Source organism: Alligator mississippiensis, chromosome 1 (genome assembly GCF_030867095.1).
Source record: "Alligator mississippiensis isolate rAllMis1 chromosome 1, rAllMis1, whole genome shotgun sequence".
Taxonomy (NCBI): Eukaryota; Metazoa; Chordata; order Crocodylia; family Alligatoridae; genus Alligator; species Alligator mississippiensis.
In genome coordinates, this window is record NC_081824.1 from 235,284,410 (window position 1) to 235,310,608 (window position 26,199).

Sequence of the window (26,199 nt, forward strand, 5' to 3'; positions counted from 1 at the left end):
TTCTAAAGTGCTGCTAGACTAAAGAAAGAGCAAAAGAGAGTGAGAATTGAAGGTCAGAGTTTTCCATCAATTATCCTTTATAAAATGACTGTGCAAATAGAGTTTGCACCATTAGGGAAAGTGCTGTGAGGCTAATGGGGGCAGGAAGATGATTTGTACGATGCCAGTAGGACTGTAAAAGAAAAAGAATGAAGCAGCCCATCTTTCTTCCTGCCACTAGTGATGAAGTGATAGCAAGGGTCAGGGTCTGCACTGCAGATTTTGACTAGCTCAACTATGTTGGTGGAGGATACAAAGGGGTGCAATCCTTACACTGACAGAGCTGCCCCAGCAGAAGTGAGTGCAGTTACATCTACAGAACTGTGTTGCTCCCAGTGTCACTTGTTTTGTTTGTGGGGGGTCTTTTATTTCCAACAGTACAAAGCAGAGCTTCGCTAGTCTAGGTACATCCCACCTAGGAATGCTTTGCTGGGAGAGTATGCCAGTGTTTCTGTGCCACCAGAGCCTGGCTAGAGCAGCTGTAGCTTAGCTCAAGTCCTATGGTCTAGTTCAGGGGTCAGCAACCTGTACTCCACAGGCTGGCTCTATCCCACCAAGTGATTTGAACTGGCCTGCAAAGCCACGTCACTGGCAGCAATTTGGTGCCACAGGAATCAGTGGTTTGGGCACGGGGAGTGGGAGTAGCAGCAGCATCTGGATTAGAAGTCTCTCTTTCAATGGAGCTCCATTAATTTAGCCTGATGCTCCTGAAAGGTGGCCAACCCCTTGTCTAGTGCGGAAAGCACAGGACTGGAAGACCAGTGTTTCTTAACCTGAGGCAAGTTGATTTGCCTTTCATACCCAACACCCTTTATCTCTGTTCTCTGTTTAGCCTATATGCTCTCTGGGACAGGGGCTCTTTCTGACTTGGCCTTTCTACAGCTCCTGGCACAATGACGCCTGGATTTTATTTGCAGACTCACAATTCTGATGCAATGCAAGTAAGACAACACCCTGGTAATTAGCAAGGTCTCATGAGCAAGGCCTTTGGAGTTTGCCACCTTCAGTGGAAATTCTGAAGGCTTTTATTTTAAATGCAGGTCTTTATGGAATGATATAAGAGCATGACTAACAGACTGTGCAGGAGCCTGTGGGTTCTGTTTTGCAGTATAAAATGCAGTATGTTATATGCTTTCCCACAGAGTCAGAGGTTTGCTTTTTGCTGCAAGGAGCAATCGACACTGCTCCGCTGTTTTCCCAAGCTCTGAATGACATCACTGTGCCAGGTTGTGCTGAGTGATGTTTTCAAGGGTTATTTCCAAAACTACTAATGCTGGGATTCCTGAGCACAGCCCTGCGGCAGGAGCAAATTCTGTGGCTGTGAAACATACAGGGCCCTGGGGAGCAGCAGAAATTATCAGAATTAGAAAAAATTCATGCTTTCAGAAAACTAGCTCACCACTGCCTCAGATCTGCCCTTCCCAAACCCCATGCCTTCAACCTGAAGGAGCTTTCTTGTCTACCTGATCTAGTCCCGTTCTCCTGATTCCCTCATGCCAGGGCTGAATTTCCAGCTCTAGTGAAATCAAATGGCAACATTCTCTTATCTTCATCAGGTCAGGATTTCTCAACAGGCCTTTTCCTTCTGCTGCCAGGCTTCTGTGCTTTTTCTCCATCATCTCCTGAATACAGTTTGCAGGTCTCAAACACCTCCTTTCCTCTCCACTCAGCTCTTCTTGGCTTCCTCTCCTCTGCACCAAATTCTGTTCATTCTTTCTCCTCCCACCAACTCTCCCCATCACCAAAATGCTAATTCTTCTGCCAGACCTGATCAGGACAAACCCCTCATGCCTGACAGTGTGGCACTGAGCTGGGGAAGGACCTGCCACGATTTGCAGCTAGGGTTGTAAGTCTACCCTGGGTAAACAGGCCTAACTTTTATTTATTCAGACGCTACAAGTGGGAGGGAGGGCAGGTTATTGTTGAAGAAGGCAGAAGAGTAATTACGCTGTCAGCAGGTAAGGAGGTAGCATATGTTGCATGTTGCTGACTGGATTAGATAATGACAGTTCAAAACGCCTCATTACTGTAAAACCTCCACAAATAAACAAACAAAAGAAACACCTGATTATAGACTGCAAATTCAGCAAAGAAATAATTGCATCCACTGCAAGTATGCCACCTACTACAGGACTGTGAATGAACCAGAATTAAGTACTGTTCATAAACCACAGCCTATTAGGTGTCTGAATATGAAAATTGCTAGGTTTGCATGGGATATGGAGGAAATGCTTTTGGGGGTTGACCTTCTTTATTCCCTGACTGTTCTACACATAATTTATACGACTTCCAAAAACGATCAGCATATTGGAGGGACAGGTATAACAAATTCCTACAGGGCTGGCACGTACCTGGGACTCAAAGAGCACTCCAGCCAGAGGCATATTAAGGTGTACTGGGACCCTAGGCAAGCACAAAATTGGAGGCCCCCTCCCCCCATGGGAGCTGGGCAGCAGGGAGGGCAGGGAGAGGGCCCCTTCCCCTCCTAGTGCTGGCAAGGGAGGCTGGGTGGACCCTGCCAGGCTGGGGGGCACATGCCCACCTCTTCTCCTTGCTCCCTGCCCCTGCTACGGCCAAGTGTACACGCACACACAGCAGACAAGGTTCTCTGGGTAAATCTAATCTCTTCTATTAGACCAACTAAATAGTTGGGGAAATTTTTCTTAGAAAGCTTTTGGGTTTAAAAACCCTTCATCAGTCGGTTCACCCTACACCCCACAGCAGAACCACCAGCATTCCTGGATCTTACAGCTGCACCTCCAGAAATGTTATATATCTCATCCAGTGCACCAAATGCCCTGATGGAAAACATATAGGAGAAACCAAACAACAACTGCGTACCTCGAATCTATCAAAGACAAGAACACTCAATTAGCTACAGGGCACATTTCTCACAAGAAAGCCACTCTCTCTCTCCAATCTCTCAGTTCTAATCCTCAAAGGGAATTCACAAAATACTTTTCACAGATGAACCTATGAACTTCCTTTCATCAACCTCCTGGATACAAAAAATCATGGACTAAATACAGACACTGGATTTATGACACATTATAAGCTGCCTGACATCTGACTCCCCAGGCACCTCTCCACTATTTACCTGCTACATTCATTCCTCTTCCCCCCCACCCCCCCAAGCCTGTCTCTCACCCACTGACTTCTCAATTTACATCTTCACTGACTGGCTTGCACACATATCAGCCTCCAGCATCTTTACTATTCATTCCATCCAGGAAGAGCACACACCAACTGCAGATGTTTCCTCAGCCTGACAAAGTGTTTTTCAACCCAAAAGTTTGCTAAGAAATATTTTTCCAACTATTTAGTTGGTCTAATAAAAGATATCAGATTTACCCAAAGAACCTTGTCTGCCTATGTCCTTAGACCAAGACAGCTACAACATACACCCCTCCACACACACACATGCACACACACAGATACGCAGACACAGGCACATGCACTCTACTCTCACTTTCTGCACATGGACACAGAAACACCCCCCCCCCACACACACACACACATAGCCCCCCTTCCCTCCTCCCCAGCCACCCACAGCTCAGTCTCACTCCCTGTCCAGCCCCTGTTACACATACACTTACAGAGAGCTGCTGTCCAGCTGTCCCAGGCAGTCCCGCAGATAAAGTGGAACCAGGCTGGGCTGGACCAGGCTAGGCACGCCATGCTGTGTCTCTGTGGCCAGGTGGCAGCACTGGGAGGGAGGGGTAGCTGCAGGGGGCCTAAGATGAATTTTGGGAATTATAGTCCCCAAGGCCCTCCCAGCACCACCACCCGCAAAGGCACAGCATGGCACAGTGCTCCTGGCCCAGCCAGCCTGGCTCAAATTGCCTCCCCACACCAAGTAAGGCACAGCTCTCCCAGGCCAGCTTGGCCCCCTCCCCTCCAGATGCGGCACCACCCAGCCCACCCTCCTCCCCCAGGCATGGCATGGCTGTCCCGGCCCAACCCCAGCCCTGCTGCCCCTCCCCCCAGCCCCATTGGTGGAGGAGGAGCCCCACTTGTAGCTCCCAGGGAAGCAAATGTGAAAGTGGCAATTTTAAACCTGGCGCCAAAAAATGGGCGCCCGTTTAAAACTGCAGCTTCCATTTCCCTGCTGATAAGGATCCCAGGGGCCCTGGGCTAGTGCCCACCTTGCCCATTCAGTAATCCACCTATGACTGCAGCATCACAGCTGTGCCCCAGCTCTGCACCATGCTGTCACTGCTGCAGAATCCCAGCTCCGGGCCCTGAAGCAGCTCCCCACCCAGCCACACACCCTGCCGGTGCTGTTGGGGCCAGTTTCCATGGAAACCCTGGCCCCATGCTGCCATGGCCCCACTGCTAATGGGGGTCTCTGTGGAAACCAGCCACAGTGACACAGGCAGGGGGTGCTTGGAAATGGAGTCCAGCTGCTGACCAGATCCAACATTTTGCCCACCCCTGGCCTAGCACCTTCTTACCTCCCTTCATCTGATCGGGTAAAGACTGCAGGTTAGAATCCATATTTGGTTAAATTATTGTGATGCTAACTTAGATCATTTGGAAGTGAAATCAGAACCTGCTAATGCCTTTTATTTGTAACCCTGTGTAAAATATGATATCAGTCAAGTCACCTGGACTTGCTCTCATAAACTTATAAAAAATGTTGTATATAGAATATTTTTTAAGGAAATGAGGAATTCACCACTGGGCCAATTAAACATGCAATAAATTTAAACTAGACATAAAGAGAAAAAAACACACAGAAGTAAAATATATATAAAATACTTTTTTAAGAAAAGTAGTACAACTCAACACATGCTGAGGGATATATGCCCACAAGGAAACACAAAGGTCATTATAAGCACAGTGCAATCCTGATTAGTTTTGTAATAGTGTGTAAATCTGGAGACACAACTTCAAAAGGAAGATTTTAAAGTCCCCTTTAACCAGCTTGCAAAAGCGCCGTGCTTTTAAGACTTTTATTATTGTTTCTTGCTAATTTGGTCCTGCAATTCTCTGTCTCCAGTACATGATGGTTATGAGGTATTAAAAGTATTATGAATCTGTGAATGTCAAAAGCTGTTGACCTTTATACAGTGCCTTGTTCCATGAAAAGAAAGCTTCATAGATAACTTAAAAAGGACTCAAAACAGAAGAACCTAGAGAAGTATTTGAAAGTGCTTGGGGAAACACAGGATAGCTCCACATCCTACTGTGAACTTGGCTATTTTAGGGAGAAGACAGGAAATGGGTCAGAGGAGTTATCAGCTAAGCATAAATGCTGTGACATACAGGAAATACTGTATGGTCAGGATATCCAATAGCCTAGTTTTTATCTTTAGCAAGATTTCTGAGAGTAAAATCATCTGATCACTTAAGAGTAACATTTAAATCCTAACTGTACATATTCTGGTCAATAATCTAAACCAGGGATGCTCACCCTCCAACCCTCAAGCCAAGCACAGCCCGTGGAGCCATAGGTGTCCAGCCCAGGGGTTCCTCATGGATTGGAAAATTTGGTGGCTGGGGAGCAGTGGCAGTACATATGGCCACCCTCCCCACTGCCAAAGTCCCAAACTCCAAGTCCCACATAGTAAGTCAGGGCCAGGTCAAGCCCCCTCCCCGCATCCCCATGGCTGGATGAGGTCAGGCCATGTCCATCCCCCAGGCTGGGTGAGACTGGGCCACACTTCCTTTCCCCTTTGGGGTCGCGTTGGGACTGGCTCAAGCCCCTTCCCTCCCCACACAAGGAGCCACTTCAAGCCCTGTTCCCCACAATGGGGCTGGGTTGGGGCAGGGCCACACCCTCCCGCAGTGGAGCCAGGTGGGAACTGGAGTGCCCCCTGCCCCCTTCTGTGGGAGCTGTGCCAGATCAGGACTCCCAGCCTGACCTGGCCCCCGGACAGCCTGGGTACTGCCCATCATGCCTGTCATCAGCCAAAAAGGTTGAGAACCACTGATCTAAACTATTAGACAGCACTCTTATCTCTAGTGGCTGTAATGCTATGGAATGGAAACACCTACTGTGTTAAAAACAGATTCTGTTTCCTTTATCCATAATAAGAAGCCTGTTATTCCATGTCTTCATTGGGACAGCTCATGGAGGAAGCTCCTCTTCAATAGGTAGCAGCATCTGGCTTTTACTGAATTCTGTAGGCCAGGCTTTCATAAACTTGCCCATGAAAACTGGTTAACTGGACATACAAATGGATACCTAAAAAGCAAATATCCCTTTATATATTGGGAATGTTACCTTGAGGAAACAGCCCACCTGAAAGATAGAATTATAAAAAGAAAACCATTTTTTACATTTATATGCAGCAAACACTTCCCATAGCACCTGAATCTATGTCCACATTTGCTAACGTTGTTTAGCATTGGCTAAAAGACTCACAGGAAGTAACAAGGAGTCATTATGACCATCGAGGCAGGCTCCTGCATAATGCATAGCAGAGAACTTCACCCCGGTAGTGGAGGGAAATATTTTTGCTCCTACTATCAAACGGTACACTATTAGACCAAATAACTTGTTGTTGAACCAAACTGTCTCTCACAAAAAGACTTTGAATCCTGTTTTTAAGACGTTGAGCTATGGAGAATCTACCACATCCCAAAGGAAAGCTGTTCCAATGCCTAATTACTCTCCCTTGTAAAAAAAACCCCAAAAACATGTTCCTTACCTACAAATATTAAACAAAGCATGAAAAAGTGCAATCTTTTTAGATACTGGTTTTAACTATTCATTCTTGGATATCCCCACATCTTTTGTACTTCAGAATGAAAAACAAAAACACTTTTCACCAGACAACTACCATTAGCAACCATTGGTTTGAACAGAGAGCCATCCAGCCAGCAGGTAACATTTCACTTCAGTTCTTGGCTTATACTTTCTTGTCTGCTGCAATGCACTGAAAAGGATAGGAGAGGAGAGGAGAGGAGTGGAAAGGAGAGCAGATATATGTTTCAAACATGATCTAGGGGATAATATTTGAAAATCCCTAGCACTAAATGAACTTGGAATTAAACAAAGTCACGCTCATCAAGGATGATAGAAGTGGAGAGGATGTAGTTTAATAAGGACTAATTCAATTATTAATGTTCACATAAATCTCTTTTAAATTAAAAGTTTTACAATTTTATAAATAATTCAGGCAGCCTCTTTCTGCCTGTTGTCATGGAAGCACTCTCTCTCTTCCTTTGTTCTCCTCCCGTCCCTTGCCCAAGGCTCTGCCTCGTACCAGGCTATCATGGTTCGCCTGGTTGCCCAAGGCTGGAGATTAAGCACCCCCAACTCTTACGTGACCCTCTCTTTCACCCTGTTCATTGTCTGAGACCAGGTTAAGGTCTGCTTCCCCCCATGCCTTATGGCTTTCTGCCAACAAGAAACACAGATGTGGTAACAAGAAAGAATATACCCTGAATTGCAGCAATTATCAGGGTGCATTGACTATCCACCTGAAGACAAACAGGAGGTGTTAGTTGTAAGCTGGACACAAAAATGCACAAGCCAGCATGGTATTACAAACACTGATGGGAAAGCTATAGGCAACAGTGCATTTACAAGTGAAATTCAAGGCTTGCAGCAGTGAGGTGACCCCAGGAAAGGAATATGGAAACTAAATGGCAGCAAAAGGGCACAGCAGCCCCCTTGGCACTGCAGGAAACTAGCGGACCTCCTGTGGCTAAAAAGAAAGGCCTACAAAGGATGGGGGATGGGATCCACCTCCAAGGAGGAATATTCTGCACTGGTCTGAACCTGCAGACAGCGAACCAGAAAAGCCAAGGCTGCAACTGAACTCCAACTAGCTACAAGTATCAAGGACAATACAAAGTCCTTTTTCAGATATGTGGGGAGTCAGAGGAAAAGCAAAGGCAACATTGGACCCCTGCTAAACCAGACAGGACAGTTGACTACCAATGCCCAGGAAAAAGCCAACTTGCTAAATGGGTATTTTGTGTCAGTCTTTCACCAGTCCCACAGGATGCCCCTGCCCATTACAGGATAGGAAGGCCTGGGTGAGGGAATTCCTTGCCCTCCATCAGTGCTGACCTCATGAAGGAACACCTTGAGAGCCAGGATACCTTCAAGTCAGCTGGCCCTGACAATCTACACCCCAGGGTACTCAAGGAGCTGGCAAGCATCATAGCCCAGCATCTGGCACGGATCTTCAAGAACTCCTGGTGCTCTGGTGTAGTGCCCAGAGACTGGAAGAAGGCCAATGTGGTGCCTATCTTCAAGAAAGGGAGGAAAGTGGATCTGACAAACTACAGGCCCATCAGCCTGACCTCTATCCCGGGGAAGGTCTTAGGAAAGATTACTAAAGAGGCTGTTCTTAACAGACTGGCCAACGGCAACATCCTGAGGGATAGCCAGCACGGGTTTGTTGTGGGTAGGTCTTGCTTGACTAATCTTATTTCCTTTTACGACCAGGTGACCTATCACCTGGACAATTGAGAGGAGATTAATGTCATATATCTTGACTTCAAAAAAGCCTTCAATCTGGTATCCCATGATCACCTCTTGGCAAAACTGGCCAACTGTGGCCTTGGGTCCACCACGATCTGCTGGCTGGGGAATTAGCTCCGTGGTTGACAGAAGTAAATCATCATGGTGTGCCGTGACTGTGGGGGTGGGGTCCCACAAGGCTCCATACTTGGGCCTATACTATTTAATATCTTTATTAATGATGTGGACATTGATATCAGAAGCGGACGGACCAAGTTCACCAACGATACCAAACTCTGGGGTAAAACATCCACACCTAAGGACAAGAGGGCAATCCAGGCTGAACTTGACAGGCTCAGGAAATGGGCGGACGAGAACCTTATTAAGGAGGCCATCCTTAATGGACTGGCCAACGCCAACATCTTAAGGGATAGCCAGCACGGGTTTGTTGCGGGTAGGTCTTGCTTGACCAATCTCATTTCCTTCTACAACCAGGTGACCTATCACCTGGACAATGGAGAAGAGATTGATGTCATATATCTTGACTTCAAAAAAGCCTTCGATCTGGTGTCCCATGATCGTCTCTTGGAGAAACTGGCCAATTGTCGCCTTGGGTCCTCCACGATCCACTGGCTGGAAAATTGGCTCCGGGGTCGGACCCAGAGAGTAGTAATTGATGGAAGTCACTCATCGTGGTGTCCTGTGACCAGTGGGGTCCCCCAGGGCTCTGTCCTTGGAACCATACTGTTCAACATCTTCATTAATGATGTGGACACTGGAGTCAGAAGCGGACTGGCCAAGTTCGCAGATGACACCAAACTTTGGGGCAAAGCATCCACACCAGAAGACAGGCGGATGATCCAGGCTGACCTGGACAGGCTCAGCAAGTGGGCGGACGAGAATCTGATGGTGTTCAACGCCGATAAATGCAAGGTTCTCCACCTTGGGAAGAAAAACCCGCAGCATCCTTATAGGCTCGGCAGTGCTATGTTGGTTAGCACTATGGAAGAAAGAGACTTGGGGGTCATCATTGACCACAAGATGAACATGAGCCTGCAGTGCGATGCTGCGGCTAGTAAAGCGACCAAAACGCTGGCTTGCATCCATAGATGCTTCTCAAGCAAATCCCGGGACGTCATTCTCCCCCTGTACTCGGCCTTAGTGAGGCCGCAACTGGAGTACTGCGTCCAGTTTTGGGCTCCACAATTCAAAAAGGATGTGGAGAAGCTTGAGAGAGTCCAGAGAAGAGCCACGCGCATGATCAGAGGTCAGGGAAGCAGACCCTACGATGACAGGCTGAGAGCCCTGGGGCTCTTTAGCCTGGAAAAGCGCAGGCTCAGGGGTGATCTGATGGCCACCTACAAGTTTATCAGGGGTGACCACCAGGATCTGGGGGAACGTTTGTTCACCAGAGCACCCCAAGGGATGACAAGGTCGAATGGTCACAAACTACTACAAGATCGTTTCAGGCTGGACATAAGGAAGAATTTCTTTACTGTCCGAGCCCCCAAGGTCTGGAACAGCCTGCCACCGGAGGTTGTTCAAGCGCCTTCATTGAACACCTTCAAGATGAAACTGGATGCTTATCTTGCTGGGATCCTATGACCCCAGCTGACTTCTTGCCCTTTGGGCGGGGGGCTGGACTCGATGATCTTCCGAGGTCCCTTCCAGCCCTAATGTCTATGACATCTATGAAACCTGATGGTGTTTAACACCGAAAAATGCAAGGTTCTCTACCTTGGGAGGAAAAACCTGCAGCATCCTTATAGGCTCAGCAGTGCTACACTGGATAGCACTACAGATGAAAGGGATTTGGGGGTCATGATTGACCACAAGATGAACATGAGCCTTCAATGTGATGCTGCGGCTAGTAAAGCAAGCAAAATGCTGGCTTGCAAACAGATGCTTCTCAAGCAAATCCTGGGACGTCATTCTCCCGTTGTACTCAGCCTTGGTGAGGCCGCAGCTGGAGTACTGCATCCAGTTTTGGGCTCCACAATTCAAAAAGGATGTGGAGAAGCTTGAGAGAGTCCAGAGAAGAGCCACGTGCATGATCAGAGGTCAGGAAAACACCTTATGACGACACGCTGAGAGCTATGGGGCTCTTTAGCCTGGAAAAACGCAGGCTCAGGGGTGATCTGATGGCCATCTATAAGTTTATCAGAGGTGTTCATCAGGATCTGGGGGAACGATTGTTCACCAGAGCGCCCCAAGGCATGACAAGGTCAAACGGTTATAAACTACTGCAAGACCGTTTCAGGCTGGACATAAGGAAGAATTTCTTTACTGTCCAAGCCCCCAAGGTCTGGAATAGCCTGCCATTGGAGGTGGTTCAAGCACTTACATGGAACACCTTCAAGAGAAATTTGGATGCTTATCTTGCTGGGATCCTATGACCCCAGCTGACTTCCTGCCCCTGGGGCAGGGGGCTGGACTCGATGATCTTCCGAGGTCCCTTCCAGCCCTAATGTCTATGAAATCTATGAAGTCTATATATGTATGGGTCATAATACATTGAGGAAAAAATACCTGTTCTTTAGTTAAAACCATGGTAAGCCCCTCGGTCTCATCCAGCGAGTGAGGTAATTAGAGGGGTAGGTGACCAAATCAAATGAGGAAAAGTGTGATGATGTCTTCCAGGGGACAGGGAAGTTCTGAGCAATGTACAGAATAGAATAAATAAACCCAGTTATCCCATGCTTCACACCCCTAAAAAGTTGCCCTTATAGTGAGGTAGAGGCTAAGAGAAGCTGCAGAAGACCATTGCTTAGAGCAACCAGAAAATATCAAACAGTGTATGCCCTTGCTGGTCATTGTAGGGGGAAAAAAGACTTATCCATAGACCTACAGGAGCTAAAAAAGGTTTAAAAAAAAAAGAAAGAAAAGGAAATAACTTCCATTAGCTACAAGCAGAAAAATGTTTGGAAAGGTAGCTGATTCCAAATATTTTTCTGTGCTTGATATATCAGCAGGGTTCTGGTAGGTGCTCATGCCTATCTATCAGGCTTACCTTTTTGGAGCTTGTGTTGCATCCCAGGATCGAGGGTCTGCTTTGTGATTGGTGGAGCCCACCCACCAATCCAGAGGCAGCTCAAGGGAAGCAGCGCCCCACCCTTTTCCGAAGGGAGGGGGCAAGGAGCAATTGGACCTGAATCGGAACTGTGCCAGTCAGGTCCGGAGAACTTCGGGGTGGAGCTCCTGAAGAGTATAAAAGGGGAGCGTGCACACTGGGGAGAGACAATGAGGGACAGTGAAGAGAGAGGAGCTCCAGAGATGGCCATCCTCAGGACCCCACTTGAGCTTCAGCGGTGCATGAATTGGCAGACAGGGATCAGGCTCTAGGAGCCGCTTGAGGCGGCTTGAGCCTGCAAACCCAGCAAGTGGTTGGGCAGTCGGTGTGCAGATTGGCACATGGAGAATCCACCCTGGGAGCAGTTTGCAGCTGCTTGGGACTCACCTGGTGCATGGGTCGGCACATGGAGGACCTGCCTGGGAGCAGCTCATGGCTGCTCAAGTTAGCCCTGGCCCTAGGCCAAGTGACTGGAGCCCCGCAGTGGAGCTCCGCCTTTAACTAAAAGAGCCCCGGTGCCCAGAGCAGTGCCTGGGAAAGGGAGGACCCACGGTGTGAGAACAGGGAACTGGAGCCTGTAAGGGTTCAGCTCCCACAAGAGAGAGCGAGCCCTGGGCTGCCCAGTGCAGGGTGCCAGGCCACCGAGGAGAGCTGAAGGCACCACTGGAGAGAGTCTCTCATGGGATCGGCCACCAGGGAACGAGCCTTGGCTGCTTCAGAGAGGAAGTGTGAGTTGCTGGGAAACTGGGCCCCATAGGGGAGGCGGACACAGGACAGGAGGGTCTGCTACCTCCACCCTCCAGTGTGGGAGGGGCATGTCCACATCCCAGAGCCCTAAAGAGGAGGGGCTCCAAGGAAACCCCTTGGGGAGGTGCTGAGTGCACTCCCTCTTTTGGGTGATTGTTGTTGTGTCAAAGTCTATATCACTATGGGTATTCTTTAAGGAAGTTTATATGGTTTATATGTTATTAATGTGTTAATATGTATATTTGTATTGTTACTTGGTAGGTCTAGGAAATATTATTAATTTATTTGATGTATATAAGTTGAGTGCCCTTATGTGTTTATCTTGTTGTAACCTTAACTATCTTGTTCAATTTATTAATTATTATACATGTTGTAAGTTATATGGTTTATGTGAATTGTGGGATATTATATGTAGTGTCATATGCTAAGTTTTATTGTAAATATTTCATGTTTCATCTTAAGTATTTATTATAGTAATAAATTGTATATATTTAAGCACTTGGTCTCAGCCTGGCTCTGTAGAGAGGAGAGGGAACTGCTTTAGTATCTGGCCCCTCCATCAGCACCCTGCCTGACCCCCACCACTGTCATTGGAGGACAGGGCACACCCCCCTGGGAGTACCTGGGCTACACCTATAACCCTTCAACTCCACTGTAACAGGGCTATTTCCTGTTACTGAGTGAGACAGACAACTGATTGGACAATAGCAACAAGAGAAGGAACAATGCAGCCTACAGGGAAGGCTGGCAGACTGCTCACTCCAACCAGGGATTAGGTGTTCAGATGAAGAAGTCAGAGGCTAACAAAAAAGGTTAAGGAGTTTGGGGTACATGATTTATGAAGAGAAGCTTAGGGGACTGGGCTTATCTAGTCTGCAGGGCTAGGGACAGACATTCAAAAAGCCTGAGCCTGCATTGATTCAATCTTTTCAGGTTAGTCTAACCTGGCTAGGATAAACTGGTTCATAACCGAACAGACATCTCAGAAATGCAGGCACATGCCTGCAGTGGCTCAGGCTAAAAGCCAGGGGGTGCTAGAGCAGCCCTCCCTTCCCTTGCACAATACTGAACTGGGGGGGCGTAGCTCTGATTAGCCCAGCAGGAAATTGATAACAGTGTTATTATTACCCCAAACTCAGTGTTTATCACCCCATTAAGAAAACAACACAGGGACATTACCAGCTACCTGTTGATTCTACCTGTTGATTCAGCATGGGCTGTAGCCACCATGTGGTCTGCTAATACACAGACACCTCTCCACAAGGCAGAAGGGAGAGGCAATTTCCTGCTTGGCAGGGAATGGTGACTGGGAGGGGAAGTAGCCCGCAGTCAGTGCTGGAGCTGTAGCCAGGGAGCAGAGAGGAGGGGCCAGCTCTGCTCTGGAGCCCAGGGAACATGCCAGGATGCTGGAGGAGTCTGGTTTATCTTAAACCAGCAAGGGGTCTGGAACAGACATTGCATAAACCAGTTTTACCCAGTTAAGTCCCCCTCAGGAAGCTAAAGCATCACTACAGAGCTTAGCAAGCAAGATGCTGACACTCTACAGCTGGGGTGTCAAACATACATGAACCAGATTTGTCCTGTGGAGCTTCTTCATCTAGCCCACTGGGCTACTGGAGGGCACTGTAAGTTGGGCCCTTTGGTCCTGCTGAACAGAACCACTGACAGTGAGCTCAGCTCACTGCTGCCAGACCTGGCACTGCCCCCACTCTCACCCTCACCCTTGCCTCTGCTAGACCCTTCACTGCTCCTGGCCTCGCTCTCCCGTCATCAGACCCTATACTGTTTCTGGACTCTGCACCACCATCGCCACCACCACAGTGACCATTGCATCAGCCCTTATGCCCCAGGTTGTATCCAGCCTGAAAGGAGCCCCAAGGTCCAGATTTGGCCCTGGTGCCCACATGAGTGTCATACCCCTTCTCTACAGTGTACAGCACTGGTCTGTGAGCAGGAAATATCACACTTGTGTTTCAGTCTTTCCCTAGTGAGATTATCTCTCCATGGCTCAGATGGAGCTCCAGGCCTAGAACACTTATCAGAACCAGGCCTAAATAGAGATGATTGAAACATCCTGCATGCAAAAGAGTCAACAAGAGAGGCAGAGAGGTTTCATTGGCTCTCTAATTCTAGTGGATCCTCAGAGGCCACAGTAGTGGGAGTGGGACAAGAGTATCACAAGAAAAATAGACCAGAACCAAATCTGTAGAGCAGGTCTACAGTCTTTCCCAGCATCCAAACCCCCATGCAGAGGGACACCCAGCGAGTAGTCTGAGGTCACATGCCATATGAGTATCCACTCCCCCTGAAGAGCACCTTTCTGGTTTTTTGCACCAAGGAGTGGAATGATATCAGACTGCTGAGTCCTGGAAATAGTGAAGCTATCCCAACCATACACACACCATCATTCCCAAGAAAGTCTTAAGGGATTAATTCATCTCCTATCTCTGCTAGGAGCAACAGAAGTCTGGAAGCTTGAGAGAGTCCAGAGGAGAGCCACTCATATGATCCAAGGCCTGGAGGGAAGGCTGTACGAGGAAAGGCTGAGGAACTTGGGACCCTTCAGTCTGGAGAAGAGAAGGCTCAGGGGGGACTTGGTGGCAGCCTACAGCTTCGTAAGAGGGGTACATCAGGACCTGGGAGAACATCTGTTCACCAAAGCTCCCCAAGCAATAACAAGTTCCAATGGCCATAAACTCCAGGAAAGCCGATTTAGACTGGACATAAGAAAAAAGGTTTTTACAGTGAGTGTGTCCAGGGTCTGGACCAAACTCCCCCCAGAGGTGGTGCAAGCACCTACTCTGGACTCCTTCAAAAACCAACTGGATTTAGTTCTTGTTGGGGTCACTTGATCCCAGCTGACTTCCCACCTATGGTGGGGGGCTGGACCCAATGATCTCATGAGGTCCCTTCCAGCCCCTAATGTCTATGAAATCTATGAAAGGGACTTCATTCCTTTTACCGCACTAGTCCCAAGAAAATAGGCCTCCACCACAGATCAGAACTCTGCTGTCTGAACAAGTACACAAGCCAGTTTAATAAGGAGGTTTGGCGTCTCTTCCTTCCTCCATGCCCACTTTCATTTTGTGGGGCCTGTATCAGCAACCCCCTGAAATGCAAAGTTATGTGGTGCCACCTGGCAAGTACCTGAAATTTGGTGCAGGCATCAGTCATCATCACAGAGAGACAGAGGTGAGAGAGTTGGGATTTCGGATTCAGACTCTCTTGAAAATCTCCCTTCAAGGTTCTTTGTAAAATGTAAGTGTGGCTGAGTTTGCAGCATATCTAAAAGGACAACAGATTTGTATGTCTCTATACACATGATAGGTTCATCAATTTTAAGGCCAGAAGGGACTGCTGTGCTCATCCAAACTGAGCACCTGAATAGCATGGACCAGAGCATTATACCCGGTGATTCCTGCCGTGACAAGAATTTTTCTTCCTCAGTATGTAAGCAAACCACTACTGAGCCCAATGATTTGTGCTTGAGCTGAAGCATTTCTCTGAAAAAGATAGAGAAAATCCACTGCGACTCAAACAGTTGTGTTTTTTACAGGGACTGAACTCAATCTACGAAGGCAATCATCTCAAAGAACCAGATACAGGTAACATTTCTTTGACACACGCTCAGTTAACCTTAGCAGCAGCATACATCAGCAAGCCATGCCCTGTATGCATGGATCTGAGAACTGACAATACATTCAAGAAAGATTTCTTGGAACTAAAACTTCAAGCCATAAAGAAGTCCCGCACACGCCTCATGTCACTTACAGAAGCCATTGATATTATTCCCTTATTCGTTTAGTGTTATGTGGACAAGAGATATTTTGTTTAAATTCTAACCTGACAAGGTCGCATTGGGAGTTGTTAACCAGAAGGGAGTTTTCAGGGGAAATTTATTTTAGGCAGTGAGAACAAAACACAACTATACTCCCAACCAAATTCATTTGGAAGGGAGGACTGCTATAAACCAATACAATTCCCTCTCTTTTCATGTGCGCAAAAAGTTGTGCCCAGAACAATATATGGTGTCTCACACACACACTTTTTTCTCTCTAAAACAAGGCATTAGACTCATGCCTACGCTTGTTAGTGGGAGACTCGGAATTCCAAAGCCAAGCTCTGCTCTCAGGTGCACCAGCGTAAATCCAGACTGACTCTATTGGTTCAAAAGGATTTAGACCATTACTTCTGAGGTCTGAATTTGGCTTACAGTTTCAGTAAGGGACTAGAGCTGGCATTTTCTTACCATTATTTCTGATGATAAAGGTATTGTATGTAATGAGGTGAGTTCATTATGCAGCTTGCATGCAGAAGGCTATATATCCACTGTGGGGATTTCACTCTCCTGTTATAGGTGATTTGTTGTGTTGTTCTGAAAGAAAAGAGGTGATAAAATAAAGACCCTGGAAAGCACATATTTTAAACTTAAAAAATAACCTCCTCCCCTGACGTTGTAATTGCAGGTGGCATAAGGAAGATTATTATTATTTCTATAATGGCACCTCATTTGAGCTGGAGGAGATACAGTCCTAAGAGCTGATTGTAACTTAATAAAACACAATATCTGCCCTGAAGAGTTTAAATGTCAAGTACTTTATTTATTCCCCACATAGCCTGAGTAAATAAAAACATAATTGCTACAAGTGAGTAACTGAAAAATGCCAAGTCAGGTAGGCTCATAAAAAAAAAATCATGATACAAAGATACTGCAACAGGAGAATTCAGCTAGGCAGGAACAACCACAAGACTGGTCTTGGTTGGCTTCAGACACAGTAGGTGACAAATTGACTAAAAAACTGTGTATGAAAGGGGAAACAGCTTGAACCCAGGGATCAGCATCACACAGAGCTCAGCAGAGGCAGACGGTCTACCCTGGGGCTGACCCTGCTGTCAGCAGTTTGGCAGATCCTAGCAGTAGTTTGTGCAAGGAACATCGGATATTGAAATGCTCCACAAAGTTTTGAAAGGTTGTTTGAAGGGAGCTGGCTTTTGAATCAGTTGCACTTTGAAAAATAAACCAGGTTTAAGTCTCCAGGGTCCTGATTCATTTCTGATATCTTGGGCAAACTGAGATACAAGGTGTCCACTGATCCAGCACCAAGAGGAGTAAAACCCAGATATTTTAAACCTACGTGTAGTGATTTACCTATGAAATCCTTCCTTTCTTGCTGCCAAGGAAGCAGTATCTAACTGAGGTTAAAACGATGCTTCCATTTTCTTGCTTTCCCCTTGCAGACATCAGAGTGTGCAGGATAATGCTGCCTCAGGTCCCTCATGTACATTTTCAGTGGGTGTGCATGAATGTATACATCCCTAGCCTTTTTCATGCTAGGAGCTCTAGTAAAATGTTGCTATCTCTTACCTTCTCTGTGCCTGGGGACGGCTTTTCTGTAAGGGAAGGGCTGTAATGCCGCCACATAATGCCTGCAGTGCCAAGTGCGCTTTGCCTTTTTGTCTGTGTGATTCGGTTCAGTTTGTCGTGGGCATGAATAGCTGGAGGAGGTGGGTGGACATTCTGATGTGCAATCGCTGAGGTTTGCAAGTGTAAATGGAGGGCAAGCTCACCGACTCAGAGTACAGCCAGTGCCATGCCAAGGTCTCAGAGCACTGCTGATTGTACAAACCTAAACTTAGGACAAAACAAAAAGATTCCCCTGTTTAATACAGCTTGCAGCCACGTGATGCTTTTCTTATCCACATACAAAGTTTTCTTAAATACTTGGCTGAGAAATGTAATATTACCCTGTCCTAGTTGGTTAACTCAGTCACAGCTACCTTTCTAATCCCTTTCCGTGGGCTATGGCTGGGAAACCCATTTGTGGCAGAGACAGATTTTGGTCCACAGAGTGGGCTAGCTCCAGTGGACGGCAGCAATTGTGAAAGGCCATAGACAAAGTAGGGAGAAATACCTTGGGCCACTCCTAAGGACAGCAGAGAGTTGAAGCTACAATCTGACTCAGTGGGCACGTCTACATGTGCAAATAATCCAGGCAAAATTTACTTTTGAGTAAACTACTCAAGAGAAAACTCTCCCGGGCATGTGTCTATACGTGCAAGGACATGGGCCAGATTTGCTGCTCCTAGTAGCAGACTGCTCCCACTCCCCACAGCCCTGCTATGGGCCCCTGCAGTAGCCAGGGGGAGCTCTGAGTCATTGCTCCCTGCCCACGGGGAGCTGCCTGCTGCCAGGGCAGAATCTGCCACCAGCGCCTAGAAAGGGACAATGTCCCCCTGCCCTGGCAGTAGGGAGCTCCCAGCCCTGACTCTGCAATCGCAGGGCCCAGGCTGGGAGATCCTTATCTCCCAGCACCAGCTCCGCTGTTGCAGGGCCAGCACTGGGAGATTCTCCTCTCCCAGTCTGAGCCTCATGGTTGCAAGACCCCATTTGGGAGATTCTTGTATCCCAGAGCCAGCTCCATGGTCACAGAGCCGGCACTAGGAGATCCTTCTCTCCCAGCACCTGCTCCACTGTCACAGGGCTGGCGCTGGCACTGGGATTCTTCTCCCAGCAGAGTGGCAGCCGGAAGTTCCCTGCTGCCGTGGCAGGAGGACATTGTCCCCATCTGGGATCCAGTGGCAGAGTCAATTTTCAGGTAGCAAACTTACCTATGATTAGAGCCAATTACTGTGTGATAAGCATCTGCACATGTAGATGTAGATGCTTACTGTGCAGTAATTAGCTCAGTAAAACATCTCATGTACACACATCCAGTGTTCAGTATACCCAGCCAGGCTGCTTTGTTCTGAACCAACTGGGATCTTCTTACATATTTACTGTAGTTATTTACATGTCATTTTGCAGGGACGGCAAAAACTGTGCTAATACACTAATGCACAGTAGAATTGGTCTATTATGCATTAAGCATCACACAAAAAAGTTGCTTTTGCAACTGCACATTAGTGCAGGCTAATGCACCTCTATGTAGTACCTCATATTAAAGGTACTAAACTGAATGTGCAGCAGCAACGGTGCATTAATGAATATGTAGATGCACCCACTGTGTATGTTTTCTCTGCCCTGTACTGAGCTGCTGGGGAGCATGATCTGCCTGGCAAATTTCTTATTGGACAGGCCAAGATGGAGACCCTGAAGGGCCACAAAAACCAGCTTGCAGGGACCAGCTTTGATGACAGTCTCCACCCCTTCCAGCTCGTGATCCAGGTTCGTGTTTACTTTGAATCTGGACACTTCCTCTTACACCACAGCTGTAACAGGGGATGCATGACTTAGGAGCTGAAGTTCAGCTGCTGGTGGTTAGAGAGGAGCCTGCCAGCCAAGAAACCCTGAGTCAGATGACAGGGTTGACTGACTAGCCCTAGGGAGAAGTTAAAAAGCCACAGGGAAGGGAGAGAGGAAGACGAGCACCTAGCCAGGGGTGCCTCTCTCCTGAGGTCTGAAAAAAGCCTGGAGCTTTTGCTTTTGTTTGTTATTTGCCTGCTGCTTATGTTATTGCTTATCTGGTTTCTTGTGGTGACAAGCACACTCCATGTAAAATACATGGACTGGAACTGACAATTGACTGAACATTTTGAGCAAACTGGCTCCTGGGGCAGGTAAAGGAGGGACAACCCACTACATCAGCATGACTCGGTTTGTGTTCTGCTGGGCCATCAAAGGACCACTGCCCAGTGGGAGATGGCCAGCAAGTACTAAAAGTGTGAGTGCCTAATTGGCATTGGGAAGGGGGTTTCAATCTCTGGTTGTAATTATATATTTTTATTAACAAATATTTTCATACCCAGCCCCATGGAGGGCTCTGCAGTGTGACACCTTCTCATATTGTCTTTAATATTTTTATAATAGAAGTTTAAAATATTGAAATCTATCTGTCTACCTATCCCCATGGACACCCACATCTTTCTCTCTGTCTCTTTCTCCCCCTCCTACCATGCACACCAATCTTTCTTTTTCTATCTTCATGCACACCATGTATTGATCTATTGATCTGTCTATCCCTGCATACACCATCTATCTATCTTTGAGTGAAAGGACTGTCCTATCCTTGGGGAAGGACAGATCTCCTCCTTTACTAATGCAGCAAAAGGAATCAGTTGGGGAGAGGGAGCAGGAAATACCAAAAGTCAGGGTGCTACGATATAGGTAATGTGGGGCAAAGGGTTGGATTAAGTGCACAGGGAAAGGGGAGGGGAACAGAGTAGTAGGGGAAGAGCCATCTGCAGACACATCATTATTCAGGTACCTCAGAAACCAGGGGTGGCCAGAGTGGCTATGGCAAGGACTAGGTCCCTCACTGGGAAGTACCCTTTGACTTCCCCAAGCCCAAGCTCTCACTCATCGGGATCAGAAGAGGAGAGAGAGGAACCTAAGTAAATGTTGGGGCTACTGTAACTACAGGGCGCCACCATCATCAGAATCATCTAACAGCCCAGCAGTTCCAACAGAGAATGGGTTTTCTTTGTTATGCCTGAAGAGGAAGTGCAAGGAGAAGGGGCACGTCACTAACAGAAATGAAGGGACTTGGGGCCTGTGGGCCTTCAGCTGGTGCAGGAAAAATGATCAGAGTTGTGACAAGGATCTGGGATCAGGGGACCCTACCAACCAACCAGACAAAAGCAGCTGGAAGAGAAGGAAAGATGAGAGGGAAGGTAAATCAATGTGATTAGAAACATCAGCAAGTTGGTCAGAAAAATAAGGAGTTTGGGCACGCATGCAGACTGGGGTGTGAGACAGAGGCTTGATGGCCCGAAAGCAGCAGTGCCCAAGCACAAGCCAGAGGTAAGTGCTATTGATCTTTGAAGCAATAGCATTTGCATCTAGCCGGGATCCAAGAAACAAGGCTGTGTTCTAGGCCGGGTGTGTTGGGGAGCTCAGCAGGGGGTGGGGGAGAGGTACATCCTTTTGGTCAGGTTATGATGAAGGAGAGGCATTGCATTTTACTAGAATTGAGGCAGCCAGACCAAGGAGGAGGGAGGGGGCACTCTTAGTCAATTCCTGTTCTTTGGGTGTAAAGCACTGGTATGTCCCCATCTCTGCCCTGCAGCATCTGAAACTGAGGTGGGAATGGTGACAGACTACGGGTTTGTAATATTTCTAGATTCAATGGGTTTGTTACAATAATGTTTGATGTCTCCATTTGCCTTAAATAGCTTAGAAAATAATGAGCTTACGGCATTTTGAAGGAGACTTGTGAGGATCTGCCGAAGTGCTCTGCCAAGGGAAACTCTACTAAACAATGAACCACATTTCATATATCAACCTGGGACCAAATGGATTCAAGCTCCAGCACCTTGGGAGATTCCCTGCTCTTTCTGGTGCCAAAGAAAGATTTCAGAAGAACTCAGTGCAAAAAGATGGCTTGAAAAGGAGACCTTCAGACAGGAGACCAAGAAAGAGACAAAGGCAGGACAAGAAGAGATTGAGAATCTTACAAGAGCACAGCCAGGTCTGTTTACCTGACAGGGACTCTGCCTAGGAGCTGGTCTAGGTATTGTTCCCCCAAGGACTCTGCCTGCTGTATTGCTGTAGACTAATAAATGCTGGTTTTGTTTCAGAGCTGCCCGCTTCACTGCATGTGGCTTCAGGTGCAATCTGTCCCCTAGAAAATGTCCTCTGATGCTTCCACCATTTGCCCTGTAGGTCCCGCCCATGAACAGCCCTATGGTCTAGATCTGGCCTGGAAAACAGAGTGAGTTTGACACCTCTTCTTTAGAAGACAGGTTTGATATGCACCTTTGTAGACTAACTAAGATATAGAGAGAGAGCAAAAGTGTTTGTAAACCCAAGTTCACTTCATCAGATGCTGTGATAAGCAGAAAGTAGAGTATAAGAACGAGAAAGAAATTAGCGTACAAAAGACAAGGGAGGGGGGAGAGAAAGAGATAAGAGGAAGGGGGCAGTGCTGTACTGTAGCAAGAACAGTGCCAGCAGTGCACTGGCATAGTGGTGGGGAGGCAACAAAAAGTAGCTGCTATAAGTGCACAATTAGAACTGTGACTGTGGTAGTAACTGGAAGTCATCGCTGCCTCTGTGCACCAGGTATCTGGCCACATCCCTACACTGCTGAGCCATAGGGAACCGTTCAACACAACAAGGGGTTACAAGCTAATGAACTTTTTGTAAGCATGCATGGGATTCCCAAGCTAGAAAATATTTTGGGGTATCATCACTTAGTAAGAGAGGGGCCTTTACCATATTTACAAGAGGACATTTCCCTCATTCAGCTGGGGAAAAACAAGCCTCATCTTGGGTTCAAATACGAGTGCTCTGGCCCTGATGTGGGCCCAGGACTGGAGCTAGAGCTTCTGGTATTGGGCAGGGCGGGCAGCATTGTACCCAGGGATTAGGCAGTAGTGCAGGGGTGGGCAAAATGCGGGCCGAATGCGGCCCACCAGGCCATTCTATCCAGTCCACGGGGCCCCTAAAATTTTTAAAAAAGAATATTTACCTGCCCTGGGCTGCCTGTCATGCGGCCCTTGATGGCTTGCCAATACTCAGTAAATGGCCCTCCACCCAAAATAATTGCCCACCCCTGCAGTAGTGCATGCTTTTGCCTGGGGGGGAGGGGGCTGCAGCACACATCAGGGGATGGGGAAGCAGTGGGTTACAGTGGGTTATGGAGCAACAATGCATGGGAGGGGATAGAATGGGGGATCCCGTGTGAGCTGAGGATTGAGCAGCAGTGGGGTCTTAGGGGTAAGCAACAGCACAGGATGGGGATTGAGCAGCAGCAGAGGTTGGGGACTGGGTAGGGGGTCAGGTGGCAGGGTGCAGGTATGGGGGGATGAGTGTCAGGGGAGCCTTGTGCAGGGGTCAGGCTGCCTGCCTTTTCCATGTTTGGAGACAAATTTAAGACAACCCTCTAGAAATTAGATTCTATAAATGGAAAATTATAACACATTTATAATTTTCCATTTATAGAATCTAATTATTGAGGGTTTTCTTAAATTTCGATAGTTACGGTACATTCTCTGTGAGGCATCAGATGGTCAGTTGGAGTGAGAATACTACTGCCCAGAGCAGAAGATGCGTTGGGCAGCTAGTGGTGTTCACCAACCACTGCCCCAGTCTAAGTAAACTTGAGGAGTATGGGAAGTAACTTTTGGCAAAGTTATTGGAAATTAAATACTTGTTTACTCAATAATGCAGTTGCAGTTGAAAGGTTGAATCCTCAAGGAATGAGAAACGTCCCAGATGGAAAGGTGGAAACTGGCCAAACAGAGCCTGGAGGTCTCTCCATGTTCTCTCTCAAGACATTGACACACAGCTAACATTTAGCATTGCAAAAGTCATTGGAGAGCTCTCCAAAGCTGATTGCAAGCTAGGGAAGTTGTGGACATGAGGGTGAGTATAAATTAAAGAGGAAGAGGTTCAATATCAAAGAAGCAAGCTGAAATGAGCCAAAATTGCAACAGATTTTAGGAAAACAGATGGAACATCCCCTTCAGATGTTTTTTGTAGGATGCAAGGTAAAGAGAATGCAGAGGGATATAGCAGGTTGATGGGATCCTGGTACAGGGTGATTTGCAAGGACCTCTATGACATGTTGAGGATGGTTCATAAGTATTGCAGTAAGCAAGCTATTTCAAGGTCAGACTATTCCTCCCTTCCAGTAGCAGCAAGGTTTGGAATAGCACTGCAGGCTTTTCAACTTAGGCAAATGAGAAAGAACTCATCTGTGAAGCCAGAGACAAAATGGATGTTTATGTAGCTGACCTGTAAACAAAGTAAATTGTACTGGACTTTAGGGTGCTTTCAGTGATGCCTGAACTAAAGATACATCAGGGTCCTCTCACATGACTTATTTTGTGATTTTTTTTTTCAGAAAAAAAAGGAAGATATGGCATACATTAAGAACTAAAGATCTATTATCCTTTGAACTCAGCCAACAAAATGTTGACTTCCATTATAGCCCAGAGACTTAGAATTTAGTAGAGAAATTATTACATCCCCGTCAGTCCATTGTATTTAAACATGGCCCAGAGGCAACTATAGTTTAAGAAATAGCATTTGTATAATTTAGGAAATAATTGAAACTGAGGAAGGGGGAAGTGAATCAAGCACAAACATTTAACAGACTGAACCTACCATACTTAAGGTAGGTCCTGCCTCAGATCTGGATTGCACTTCAGTTCATTGGCTGGCAACAATATTAATTCCCCATGCAGTAGGCAGCCATCAATCCTCTGGATCGCAGTGTACATGTAAGAGGTCTAATCAGATTCCTGTTGATTCCATTTGTGGCTGACAAGCCCAAATTGAGAGTGACACAGCTTGCTACAAGTTTCACAGATCCATATGTTGTCTGAGCAGGAGTCCAAGTTTACAGCATGCTTTCTTCTTTCTCATTTTGCTTCCGTCCTCTAGATCAAAGTCCCTTCATGTTAAGCTGCACACAGTGCCAGATGTTCCCTCCAGATTGGACAGGATTTTGTGCCCTCCTCCTAGCTTTCTATGTTGATGCTGAATGATTTCATATCATTTTTGCACACATCTTGGTACTGCCATAGAGGGTGAACCTGCTATATAGACCTGTCTTGAATCTCACTATATAAAATACTTTTTGGGGATACAGTCTTCTCCCATTCTCCTGATGCAGCCAATCCATTGCAAACTTTTCTTCTTGATAGTGGTTTCTAAATGTGTCAGTCCTACATGCCGCAATACCTCTGTGTTTGGTTTTCTGTATTCCCACAGAGATCTCATGTGGAAGCTATTCAGTCTCTTGATATACCTAGTATATGTAGTCCCTGTTTCTGAACCATAAAGCAGGGAGGACAGCACACAAGTCTCATAGATTCGTATATTCAACGTAGCCGATAGTTTGTGGTTATTCCATGCATGTTTCTATAATAGCCCAAAATTCTTAGTTGCTTTTCTGATTCTGTTAGTTCAGTCTGAAGGTCAAGGTTCCTAGTGATCAAAGAACCCAAGTCGCAAGAAGTGTCAACAACACCAAGAGATTTATCGTCCAGAGCAATGTTAGGTATTGATTTTTTCACCCCTTGGTACATGATCACAGTCTTCTTAAGACTAATTGTCATCCCAAAGCTCTTGCATGATTCATAAAATCTGCCTAAGAAATTTTGCAGGGGAGATTCACTGTGGGTAACCAAGGCCACGTCATCCACAAACAGGAAATCTCTCAGAACTGGTTCATTCACCTTGATTTTTGCTCTAAACTTTGTGATCTTGATCAAGCCTCCATCTAGTCTGGTTCAAAGATAAATGCCATCATTGCTGCCTCATGCATCTCTGTATTAAAGGGGAAAAGAGGAAAGGGAATTTTGGCATATGCTGGGGTAAGACAAGGTTCTACCATATTGTTTTTCTTTGGACCTTTTATTGTGTGCAGGGCATGGTTGCAGATATTTCAGATGTGTGGAGACAGGGAAGTATCCAGCCCAGGGCTGCCTGCTCCCCTGTCTCAAGGCACACTGTGCTCCAGCAAGTGGAGAGCACTGATTAGGGTGCAGGATGCCTCAGCATGGGGGCTTCGCAGCATGCAGAGATGGAAGAGCAGGCAGCCCTAGGCTTTTTTCGGGGGGGCGGGGGGTTGCTACTGGGAAATCCCCTGGTAGCAAATTGTACCCCTGCAATGCAAGTTAGCAGTGCTGCACATGGTTTAATGTGCAATGTGTGCAATTTGTGGTGCCGCAAAGAGGTTTGTGGTGCCACAAACCGCACATACTTGCACATCTAGATCCAGCCACCTGTAGCCAGAGTGGTGAGTAGTTGGGTGGCTCTACACAAGATGGAGGCTGGGCTTAGCATGGAGCGTATCAGCTGTGTACTAGGTGAGAGTACAGTGCCCTTCTGCACAACCACAGAGCAACCTCCCTCCCTCCCCCCAGAATAAGAGAAACATGATGTCATTCATGAGAGCTGAATTAAGCCAGGAGATGCATTTTGCACTCAAGCATTCTCTAGCACATGACTACTGTTCAAATGTTTGTTTTT

At 47.0% G+C, this 26,199-nt stretch overlaps 1 long non-coding RNA gene across 1 annotated transcript in view; it reads right to left on the minus strand.

The window, feature by feature from the left end:
* Positions 1–25,486, minus strand: part of LOC109281299 (uncharacterized) — a 74,854-nt gene extending 49,368 nt beyond the window's left edge. Inside the window, exons 1-4 of the long non-coding RNA XR_002087899.2 lie at positions 24,328–25,486; positions 17,644–17,910; positions 16,528–16,653; positions 15,426–15,563 (exon numbers count right to left, since the gene is read on the minus strand). This is a non-coding gene — a long non-coding RNA (uncharacterized LOC109281299). The remainder of the gene's footprint in view (positions 1–15,425; positions 15,564–16,527; positions 16,654–17,643; positions 17,911–24,327) is intronic.
* Between the last annotated feature and the right edge of the window lie 713 nt (positions 25,487–26,199).